The sequence below is a fragment of the Lissotriton helveticus genome, chromosome 1_1, assembly GCF_964261635.1.
Source record: "Lissotriton helveticus chromosome 1_1, aLisHel1.1, whole genome shotgun sequence".
Classification (NCBI taxonomy): domain Eukaryota; kingdom Metazoa; phylum Chordata; class Amphibia; order Caudata; family Salamandridae; genus Lissotriton; species Lissotriton helveticus.
The window spans coordinates 2110184240-2110196527 of NC_136057.1; positions in this window are offsets into that span (position 1 = coordinate 2110184240).

Here is a 12288-nt window from a genome sequence, read left to right on the forward strand (position 1 = left end):
TATGTTAGGTTTTTTTTAAAGGGGTATTTTTAGGGTTTAGGGTCAGTTTTGGGTTTTTGGGTAAAGGGGTATTTTTAGGGTTTAGGGTCAGTTTTGGGTTTTTGGGTAAAGGGGTATTTTTAGGGTTCAGGGTCAGTTTTAGGTTTTTGGGTAAAGGGGTATTTTTAGGGTTCAGGGTCAGTTATGGGTTTTTGGGTAATGGGGTATTTTTAGGGTTCAGGGTCAGTTTTGGGTTTTTGGGTAAAGGGGTATTTTTAGGGTTCAGGGTCAGTTTTCAGTTTTTGGGTAAAGGGGTATTTTTAGGGTTCAGGGTCAGTTTTCAGTTTTTGGGTAAAGGGGTATTTTTAGGGTTCAGGGTCAGTTTTCAGTTTTTTGGTAAAAGGGTATTTTTAGGGTTCAGGGTCAGTTTTCAGTTTTTGGGTAAAGGGGTATTTTTAGGGTTCAGGGTCAGTTTTCAGTTTTTGGGTAAAGGGGTATTTTTAGGGTTCAGGGTCAGTTTTCAGTTTTTGGGTAAAGGGGTATTTTTAGGGTTTAGGGTCAGTTTTCAGTTTTTGGGTAAAAGGGTATTTTTAGGGTTTAGGGTCAGTTTTGGGTTTTTGGGTAAAGGGGTATTTTTAGGGTTTAGGGTCAGTTTTGGGTTTTTGGGTAAAGGGGTATTGTTAGGGTTCAGGGTCAGTTTTGGGTTTTTGGGTAAAGGGGTATTTTTAGGGTTCAGGGTCAGTTTTGGGTTTTTGGATAAAGGGGTACAGGGTAAAAATAAAATAAAATTAAATTTAAATTAAATTAATTAAATGAAATTAAATTAAATTAAATTAAATTAAATACAATTACATTACATTATATTAATTTTAAATAATATACAATTAAAAAAAAAATATATACTTACCAATACTTACGTTGTAATGGTATGCGTTGTAAAGGTACCTGCGTTGTAAAAAAATGCGTTGTAAATACATGCGTGGTAATAGTATTGGCGTTGTAAAAGTCCCGTTGTAACGGTATGCGTTGTAAAAACATGCGTTTTAACGTCATATATCCCTCCACTGAATGCTATTCTACCCCATCGCCGGCCCCCGCTCCACTCCCGAGACATCAATACCATTGACTCCACTAATACAGCATGGAGTAAACTGGGTAGACTGGCGTCTAAGTTACCACTCTATGCCCCTGCATCATCACCCGGAACTATCAGTCACTCGGGAAGAAGTGGGAACAGGACTGCTAAGGCAAGTGGGTATCAATAAAATAGGAGATCTGTACAAAAATGGTACCTTTATAGAACCTAAAGAACTAACATATATTAGCAATCAGACATTACTCTTTAGATTCACGTACTATAGATTACAGGGTGCCATCAAGAAACTTTATCCTTCTTACCCTGCTGAAGCGCCACAATTAACTAGGCTACAGCTGCTTATCACTGAACCTCGGAACACACATAGGGTATCAATACTTTACATTAAACTGCAGGAGGACATAGACGATACCACACACAAGGCTTTAGAAAGATGGAATAACACAATTGACAATCTGCTGCACTCTAACTGGCATGCTCAGGCCGAACGGTAACCTGCACATTCTACACTATAAATACCTACACCAAACATATCACACTCCCGCCCGACTTTATAAACATGGTCTTCGTTCAGATGCACGGTGTCAACGATGTGGTGCAGAGGATGACAATTTTATACACCTTGCCTGGTACTGTGAATCAATAAATGCATACTGGGTAAAAGTTGTAAAGATACTGGGTGAAATGGTGGGTGCTACTATTGAATGCACGACACGTACATGTTTGCTGGAACTAATCCATTATGTGCGAGCTACTAAGCGTACATTTTGCATAATAGCCTTACTTCTAGCCAAACGCATAGTTTCATTATGCTGGGGCAGTAGGGAGGCCCCAAGAACCAAACAATGGCTCAGAGACATGGCCTACTGTAAAGATACCCTACAAACGTATGAGGAGGCGCTGCCCACTGGTTCCAAACCAAGAGACTATTGGAGATACCTGGTTGAATATCTGCAAATGAATCAGGCTGATTAACTGTGCATCGACTTGTAAAACGAAAAACTTTATTCAAAAGGTGACATCGTTTATTTGTAATATACTGGATGATGGATGTGGTAGTACTGCAATATGTATGTTGTCAAATTGTTCTGGATGTTGTAAGCCTTGATAAAATGCTAATAAAAAAAAAGAATGTGTGAATGTGTTAGTGTGATGTCTGAAGCAGAGACTGAGTGTAGGTATGGGGCAACATCATGGTTAAATTGGGTGATGTAAAATGTTACATTTTATTGTACAATACATTGTGGTATTGTCATGTATATACATGTTTTTGGATAAAATTGTCAACTTTGTATTGAATTTGTCTTGGATAAAACAAATGAGTTTGGAAAACAAGTTTAGACAAAAATTATCATAAATTGTAATAAAAATATACAAACTCTACTGTATAATGGAGTAGTTGGTGGTCGAGACGTTGGGCACTAAGAGCCAGTCTTCAAGGTATAAATGTTAACTGTGAACCTTTGTACAACTTTCTTGTTTTCCCCAGACCTATAATAAATTTCTAGGGGGCTACCGTTTTCACTTTTTGTGTCCTCTTTTGCTTTTAATATAAGTATCGAGCGAAAGGTTTACTCTAAACGGGGAAGACAAACTAAAGAAGGTAAGAGGTGGGGGAGATCGAGTACAGCAGAGAGGAGAGAGCTGAACATAAGGAGCAAAACAGCAATAAAGAACAAGACGCTGAAGTAAAGGGAGATAAGGAAGAAGTGATGTTTATGTAATGACAGAATCAACGAGAGAAGGGAAGAGTCTTGGTTAGGTAAAAGGAATACAATTAAAAAGAGAAATGTCAGAGGCTTGGGGAGAGTGGAAGGATGGAAGGGGAGAGAATGATGTCATGTAAACAAGAGCAGTGGTGTAACACAAAATAAAGGGTCCCTCTCTACAGAATGTGGTGATGGACTATTGAGTCTCATAGATATTCATTGGTCCTGGCCTGATTGGGGGCCCCCTGATTGATTGGGGGGGTGGAGGGGTTAAGCATTGTGGGCCCAAAGCATTGTGGGCCCATCTCTGTTGCAGGGGGCTGTATTGCATCCTGGCAGAAGAGGTGAAGCAAGGTAAGTGACTGGTAGAGAAGAGTGGTGAATAACAGCACATGTAGGGGAGAGGTGGAAGCTAGAGGGGCAGAAACAGCGAATGGAGGTTAGAGGTGAGAGGGATACAAAACGGGAAGATTAGAGAATGGAGGGGAGAGGTGGACATAAAGGGGTACAACCAATGAACAAAGTTGAGGCTGGAGAGAGAGAGATGAAAGGCAGTGCTTATATAGGAGGTAGATATTCAAGGGGCAGAACCATCATGAGAACTTAAGAGTCATAGAGAGGGAATGGTGAGTGTTGGATGTTATAGGGCAGGACAACCAACAGCAGGTAAGAGGCTGGGGGAGAGAGGCAGGGCAGAGGTAGATTTTAGAGAGGTAAAACCAGAGAGAAGGTTAGAGGCTGAAGGGGTGATGACAGATCAAGTGTTCAGCAGGTCGATAAGAGACGGGTGTCATAGAGGCAGAATCGGTGAGAAAGGTAAGAGACAATAGGATAGATAAAGTGAAGTGTAGAGCATGGATGTAGGCAAGGCAGAAACAGTGAGACAAGGTAAGAGGCAGGGGGGTCAAAGAGGAGAGGTGGATGTAAAGGAGACAGACCAGCATAAAAAGTTAGGAGGCTGGATGGGGAAATGAGAGGTGAAGGGCAGTACATGGATGTGGCATGTAGCTGTAAGAGAGGCGGAACAATCAAGAAATCATACAAAGAGAAGAGAGAGGAAATAGGGAGAGATGGATGTAGAAGGACAGAATCAGTGAGACAAGTAAGAGGAATGAGGTGTGGATATAAGAAGGACATGACCAGAGAGAGAAGCAATGAAGCTGGTGAACCAGCAAGAGAACATAAGCAGAGAGGCAAGAGAGAGAAGTGGATGGAAGAGAGAAGAACCACAAAGAGATGGTAAGAGGTTGGATGAAAAGGTTGCGAGGAGAGGAAAGTGGATGCTAGATGTGCAGAACCAGCAAGAGTATTTTTTCTTTTTTGTGGGTACATCATTTTTGGGAAATGTATTTATATTTAACACAATACATGATATGTAGTACAATAGGCAAGGAAAGAAAGCATAATTAATACAACTATTCCCTAAAACACAAAAAATACAGATTAATTGATACAGTCCAGCAGATGTTTTGTGCATTGGGTTGCTATGCGAGAGGTAGTTAGTGGGACTGGACCATAAGTCCCAGGGGGACGAGTTGCAGACCACACATTCACACAGAAACCACTTAACCTTTTCTAACCAGCATGGGTACCCCAGATCAAAAGGCAAGGTTAAGGTACAACTCCCAGTATCCTGGCTCGCAGCCACTACAATGTGTGAGCAGCAGCGGTTACGCCTTCAGGTAAGCCTGAGGCTGAACCTATAGACATCACTGTGTCCTCCTTTCCCAGAAGGTCGACCATGGCACTCCAGAGTTCCAAATCGCGGTCCGCATTTTCATCCGAGTGGGCTTCCAGAGACCAGCAAGAGAAAGTTAAAGGCTTGGTGATAGATTAGAGATGAAGAGTAGATCAGGAGTTTGATGTAAGAAGGGCAGAATCAACATGAGGAGAGAGGGAAGAGGAGAGGAGTGTAATGGGGGCAGGAGCAGCAAGATAAGATAAAAGGAAAGGGAAGAAGGAAAAGGCATAGCTGGATTTAGAATGGCATAACCAGCAGAGAAGATAAAGACTGGGTGGAGAGTTCAGGAGTGAAGAGTAGGACAGGGAAGGAAGATGTGGATGCAAGAGAGCAGATTCAACAAATGAATGTGAGAGGCTAGGTGGAAAGATGAAAAGTAAAGAGTAGAGCACTAAGGGATGAGGGCAAAGATGGATGTAAGAGTGGCAGAACCAGAGAGAAAGAGTAAGAGGATTGGGGAAAGATGAGACTTTAAGAGGAGAGCATGCAGAGTGAAATGGATGTAAGATAGGATGAACAAGCAAAAAAAAAAGTAAGAGGCTGGAGGAGAGGTAAAGGTGTGCTGCTAAGTACATTGATCCTTCTGGCAAAGCTTCGAATTACTGGTCTCTTTATTTTCCAAGTGTAAAATGTGGCTTAGATTTGCCATGTGTATAACCCTTCACAAAGGTTAGTGATGGTGAACCATCCTCGACATGTATGCGGTATTGCAGCCTGCTCTCTGTGTACTCTTACTTCTCCTGACCTTTCTAGTGAATCTAGCCCCCAATTGGGACCGTTCCTGTCCATTTCATGAATGGGCATCTAGATATCATAGCCCCTGACCTGACCTCCATTTGCAATATCGCCCTTTCCTCATTATGGGTTCCTACCAATGTTTAAAACAAAAAAACTAAAAAGCTGTGTTTGTTCCTCTGCTCAAAAATCCTTCAGCAAGCTCAAGGCTTCTCAGCACCTCTTGCTGCCTTTTTCTTTAAAATCCTTGAAAAATAAGTCGAACTGCCAAATGTCTTTCATAGAAACAAATGTACTTACTGATCGCTTGCCAGTTGGATTCTGACCTCTCCCTGAGTTGGAAGTAGCATTTCTTGCTGTGCCAAACGATTTGTGCCTGATTCTTGATCAGGAAGGCAGAGCACCTTGATATTATTAAATTATAGTGTTAATTTCTCAGTTTCTCATCTGATGCTTTGAAATCAACTGAAACAACCTCGAAATCAAGCGATTTCCCTGGTGTGACTTTAACTCTATCCTTTTAGATAGTCCTCTCATGCAATGTTGGTGATGTACTAAACTTCAAACTTGTAGAATTCCTTGGGCCTCTGCTTTTTATATTTAATCTTACCCAGTTAGCATTAGTCACTCAATACCAGCAGTTGCTCCTCTGCAATGCCCGAGGAACGTCTCCCCACTGTCTCAGAGCCAGCAGCTAAAAAATAAAACAATATTTTTTATTGTTTTATTTTTCTTCTGCTGGCTGAGCCAGCATGTGTAGGGAGGGGCGGGTCCGGGCCATGAGAGGGAGGAGTGGAGTTCATTTCTAAGTGTGCATGACTGTTTGCCAGCCGTCTTAGGCCAGCTAAACAGACATGCACAGTTAGGTTTCTCCAACCCAGCTGTATTGCTCAGTCGGGTTAGAGAAACAGCACAAACTCCATGTGCCTGAGCAAGCATTATACCAGCCCGCCCAGGCCAATGCCCGCGCTGCTCTCATTGCATGAGAGCAGCTTGTGAATTGCAGAGAATCTCTGATACCCTCTCAGTGTCTTCTGGAACCAGGAAAAAGAGGAACAGTGAGGCAGCAGGCACTTTGGGTAAGTCTTTTTTATTTATTTGTATTAACCCCCACCCCCACCCTCTGTGTTCCACCTGCACCCAGCCACCACTACTTGGTTGTGTCGGCTACCACTGTTCAATCCTTTGGTTTCTTGCTGATGCTGTATGCATAGTGATACCCAAATCATCATTTAATTCAATGACAATCTGGTTTCTAACCAAGCAAATGTTTTGGACTTGCATGCAATGAGTTGCTTTTTGGAAAAAGACAAATTCATTAAAACTTTATAGCGAAACATCAGGCGTAAGCATCTATAAGGTGCCTGGTACCATATACAGTTCTCTTTTGGGGCCTGTGGAGCTGGGGCCAATCAACCACCATGGTTGAGTCAACAAAAAATCTTGAATTCATTTTCCAACACCACCTCTCCTTATCTGGACAAACAGTGCGTCATTTACATACTTCTACTACATCCATATGCAACACAATATCCTGTGTTTTCCCCCGTCACGGCTGCAAGAATGATGTACAGTCAATTATGTTCCATGTCTTGAACTTCCCACCTTTTCCGTTTGGTACCCTTCAGCTCATTAAGAACAGTGATAGGATTCTCATCTGAGGCTGCCCTAGATGCTGTACCATGTCTATTCACCTTTCTGCTAGTTGGTTCCGGCTACCAAACGATCTCTCCATTTGCCATTGTGCAGTGCATAAAAGGACCCTTTCATTCTTTAGCACCATATTATTCCTTCAGTTTATTCGAGAATCCTAGGGTCTGTAACAGCCATGCTCCTATGCCATCCTAAAATTTAGAGGGAACATATTGGAGGTAGATTTTTCACTAACTTAGCATGAGCCCGCTGCAGCTTGCCGGCTGCTTTGCACACATTAGTGTTATATGGCCCTTAGGGACATTGTCAACATTGCTAAGTTAGCATGAGCTTTGCTGCCATGATGCTGCTTTTGCGCAGATCACTACATGACTTTGTTTTTGCAAGACTCTGTTTGTGCTTTTCACATGAGAAAGGGCTGCTTTTCGTGTTCTCTGCTTTTCCTGGAGTTTAGTCTGAACACGATGTGCAAGGTCGATAAACAATGACCCTTGTTATTCTGTTCTAGTTAGTCCCTAGCACCTAGACATAACATGCTAAACACAGCTGCAATGCTGAAGACTCGTGCTTTGATATTACGGGGTGGCATGTTGTTTTAACACACTTGGAGAAAGCCTTTCCATGGAGAAGAGCTCTGCTGTTCCTATGATGTAAACCTTACATCCAGGCTTTAAGGTATGGTGTCTGCTGTCAAAGCCCAGAGATCTTCTTTTATATAAATACACTTCTTCCCGTCAAGGGGAGAGCGGTTAGACCTTATTGTCTTTTTTCCACAGTCTTTATATAATAACTTCCCCCTTGGTACTGTATGGAATTGTAACAATGCTAACTGTGTTGAGTTTATGCATTTTGCTGCTGGGAGTGGCTTGTATACTGTATTGTAGAGCATGATAGTTAAAATAAACATTTTGAACTATTTCAGTCACTGCAAATTCTTATTGTGGACATGTACGAGTGAGTGAAAGAATATGTCTTGCTCCCGCGGCTCCTGAGAGAGTCTGAAGTGTTGTGCTCTGGGTTGTCTAAACATTTGTAGCTTCGTGATATTTGGAGGAGAACGAATGAGACACTATAGCTAGTCGGTTTTGGGATTTTGGGTACTAATGTGGTAGGTTGGTACACCCCTATACAATGAGGTCCTGTTTTCCTGTGCATAGTTCTGTTTATGTTCAGAATCCCTGCAACATGGTGCCGCCAACGTTTGGTCTGGTTCTTATCTGTGAGACTCTTGAGTAGTGCTTGTGCTTGTCCACAAAACCTTCACTTCTGTTTCCGGAGACAGCTGTGATGGTCTAACCTCCTATATTGATGCTTTATAGGTTCTTTCAAGCTGGAAGTTTTAAAATGTTCTTTATCTTTACTCTTAACCCGTTATTGCTGTGCCACGCTTTAGGTTGTCTTTCTTTGTTGTTCATTATGGCGGTCGCAATTCCTCCGCCTAATCGTGCTACCCTCACAGCTTATTTGACTCAAAATGGAGTCCCTAATGCTGGTGATGCGCTAATTTTTGTAGTAGAAGCGGATGCTGCTTACCGCTTGAGGTGTTTTATTCTTGGGTCACCTTTCCGGCGGTGGATGGAACAGATAACCTCTTTCATGAATATACTGACACTGCCCTTCCTCAAGCTTATCAGCCTTATAGGGCTCTCGTAATTCCGCTCACTGCTTGGCAACACCAAATTTGGTTTAATGGCGCCCTTCCTCACCCAATAACGCCGGTCCATTTAGGTCCTTTATCAATAGATGGGGCCACGCGGCCCGTTTGGGCTAGGTATACCCCACACCCGCGTCGTCTAACAACAGCAGCGCTTGCAGAACTCTGAGTGTTACATACGTCTTTAATATGCATGCATAGAGCTGTTATACAGTTCATGTCGATTCCTTGGCACCCCCTGGACGTGCCTTGTGAAACCTTGTGTACAGCGGACCTAGCGCTGTCTCAGGAAGGAAACAAACACCCACAGTGGCTGCCGCCATTCACGGCGTGCATCGAGGCCACGCCCACTCCGAGGCCACGCCCCCGCCTCTCTTGTATAAAAGCGCTGATTTCTAGCGCTATATACAGAACCACTTACCCTCCTGAGGCGAAAAGCCGGGAGAGAGCTCTGCAAATTTTAAACATTGTGTCACGTTTATCTTGTGTTTACTCTTTTAATACTGCACCTTCGTCGATTCCTTGGCACCCCCTGGACGTGCCTTGTGAAACCCTGTGTACAGCGGACCTAGCGCTGTCTCAGGAAGGAAACAAACACCCACAGTGGATGCCGCCATTCACGGCGTGCAGCGAGGCCACGCCCACTCCGAGGCCACGCCCCCCGCCTCTCTTGTATAAAAGCGCTGATTTCTAGCGCTATATACAGAACCACTTACCCTCCTGAGGCGAAAAGCCGGGAGAGAGCTCTGCAAATTTTAAACTTTGTGTCACGTTTATCTTGTGTTTACTCTTTTAATACTGCACCTTCGTCGATTCCTTGGCACCCCCTGGACGTGCCTTGTGAAACCTTGTGTACAGCGGACCTAGCGCTGTCTCAGGAAGGAAACAAACACCCACAGTGGCTGCCGCCATTCACGGCGTGCAGCGAGGCCACGCCCACTCCGAGGCCACGCCCCCCGCCTCTCCCTCTCCTATAAAAACATGTGTATTCACCGTACGCGCAGCGGACGGGCGCAGCGGGCGCGCCGTTTGCGCGCCGAAGGCGCGCCCAAGGCAAGCCCGTCTTCGCCCGTCCATGCCAAGTCATCGCCTCTCGCCAGTCCCCCTGCCCAAAATACGCATGCGGCACACTGTTATGGGAAAAGACTACTCTTGGCACTCAACCCGGGTCCGCGATGCGACAAACTAGAGGGACGCGTGGGACAGACCGCCCTCATTTGTAAGTCCTGTAACTTACTTATTGCTGAACCTAATCTCCCCAGATACAGGGATACTAGTAAGAAGTTTTCCTCGCTAATAATATCTCACCTCAATGTCAGGCAAGCCCGTCTTCGCCCGTCCACGCCAAGTCATCGCCTCTCGCCAGTCCCCCTGCCCAAAATACGCATGCGGCACACTGTTATGGGAAAAGACTACTCTTGGCACTCAACCCGGGTCCGCGATGCGACAAACTAGAGGGACGCGTGGGACAGACCGCCCTCATTTGTAAGTCCTGTAACTTACTTATTGCTGAACCTAATCTCCCCAGATACAGGGATACTAGTAAGAAGTTTTCCTCGCTAATAATATCTCACCTCAATGTCAGGTCCCTGGTTAAACACCATCCCGAGGTTCATACTCTCCTCATAGAGGACAACCCAGACATACTGTTTCTAAGCGAAACATGGCTCAAAGATGAACTCACCAGTATCCCTAATCTCACGCTACCGGCAGGATTCTCCATGATCTCTATCAATAGAGACTCGAGAGGAGGTGGTATTGCAGCAATTTACAGAACGTCATATAACTGTACTTTTGTGAAGGAGAATAGTACGGGATGCGAATGTGCTCGCTTCAAAATTACCACTAGCCCTCACTTTTCCCTATCTGGCCTCCTCATTTATAGACCCCCGGGGCCCACCTCCCAATTTATAGAGGAACTCCTAGAGACAGCTCATGCCCTTGTTGCCAGTTCACCTAACTTCACAATCCTGGGGGACTTAAACCTCCATTTTGATGCCCTTGAGGATCCGACTATTAGCAATCTCCTAGCAGACCTTACTGCGCTACAACTGACCCCTCGCATACTATCCCCTACTCACTCTGCCGGCCATCTACTCGACCCGGTCTTTACCAATATTCCGGAAGTGAAGGTGGACCCCCCTAAACCTATGGGATGGACAGACCACTCTCTGGTCACATTTATGATCACGACCGCCACTCAGCCCAAAAAAGCGCTGCCCATCTCCCGCTTTAATCGGCCCTGGCACAAACTCCACAGTACGAACTTCCCTGCCAGCTTAGGTGAACCTAATCTAGACTCTGCGAGCGACATCAATATAACATACGCTGCGTTTCAAGAGTGGATTACGAAAGGACTCGACATTATCATACCAGCTAAATTGACTAGAGGACGGAATACCCCCTCCAATCCATGGTACGATGAGAATTTGAAAAAAATTAGGAAAGAGTGTAAAAAGGCCGAACGCCTGTGGAGGAAAGACTACAGGGACGAGGAGAAAGCATGCTATCTGGCCAAACTCAAGCTATACCACAAAGCCATACGCATGTCACGGGCCTCTTTTTATGCTAAAGAAATTGAGTCCAGCCCCAACCCCACGAAAACTATTTTCAAATTGGTGCAAAAATTACAAAATGTTGGCAACCCGGCCTCATGCATCTCTTCTACGCAACAGTGCGACAATCTGGCCACATACTTTACAGAAAAGGTGAGAAAGATATATAACACCTTCTCTCATACCCCCCTCTGTCCGCACTGGTGACTCCATTGAGGCTCACAAAGGCTCTAAGCTCACCCTCCTACCGGCTATCTCTCTTATAAACCTAGCTACAATCTGCAGAAAGGTGAAATCGGGTTCCCCCTCAGACCCCATGAGACCAGCCCACTTTGTAAGAGCGTTGGACTTCTTCCTACCTTCATCGGCCAAACTCCTTAATCTTTCCTTTTCGTCAGCCACTGTGCCCACATGCTGGAAACAGGCTTGGGTTACTCCCATAATTAAAAAACCCACTCTAGACCCTGCAAAACCGGAAAACTACAGACCAGTTTCACTGCTTCCGTGGGTGTCTAAATTAGCTGAAGCGCATGCGAATGCCATACTCACTGACCATCTGGCCAAAAACAACATCCTGGACCCTTCTCAACACGGGTTCAGGCCTGGGCACAGTACGGAGTCTGCCCTTCTGGCCACCACTGAACATCTCCGGAGGATTATGGACACCGGCCAGAGTGCTGCGCTGATACTGCTCGACCTCAGCGCAGCATTCGACACGGTCTCCCATGATATCCTACTGGGCCGCTTGGAAAGCATTGGGATCAGTGGACTGGCATTGGAATGGTTTCGATCATTCCTCAAGAGCAGATCCTTTCGTGTTTCAGCCCCCCCTTTTTTATCCCAACCCCATGCGATAGGCCAAGGAGTCCCCCAGGGCTCTGCCCTTAGCCCATCCCTTTTTAATGTATATATGCAACCACTTGCGGCAGTAGCCAAAGAATGGAACCTCACACTGGTTACATACGCTGACGATACCCAGCTGGTAATCACCCTCACGGAAGCGCCCTCTGCCACTGCCACAAAATTTAGGGATGGGTTGGCTGCAGTCGCCAATTGGATGACTGCAAATTGTCTACAACTAAATGCAGGAAAAACCGAGGTGCTACTCCTGGGTAAGAACACCAGCGGTTGGAACGACCACTGGTGGCCCCCTTTGTTGGGCCCTA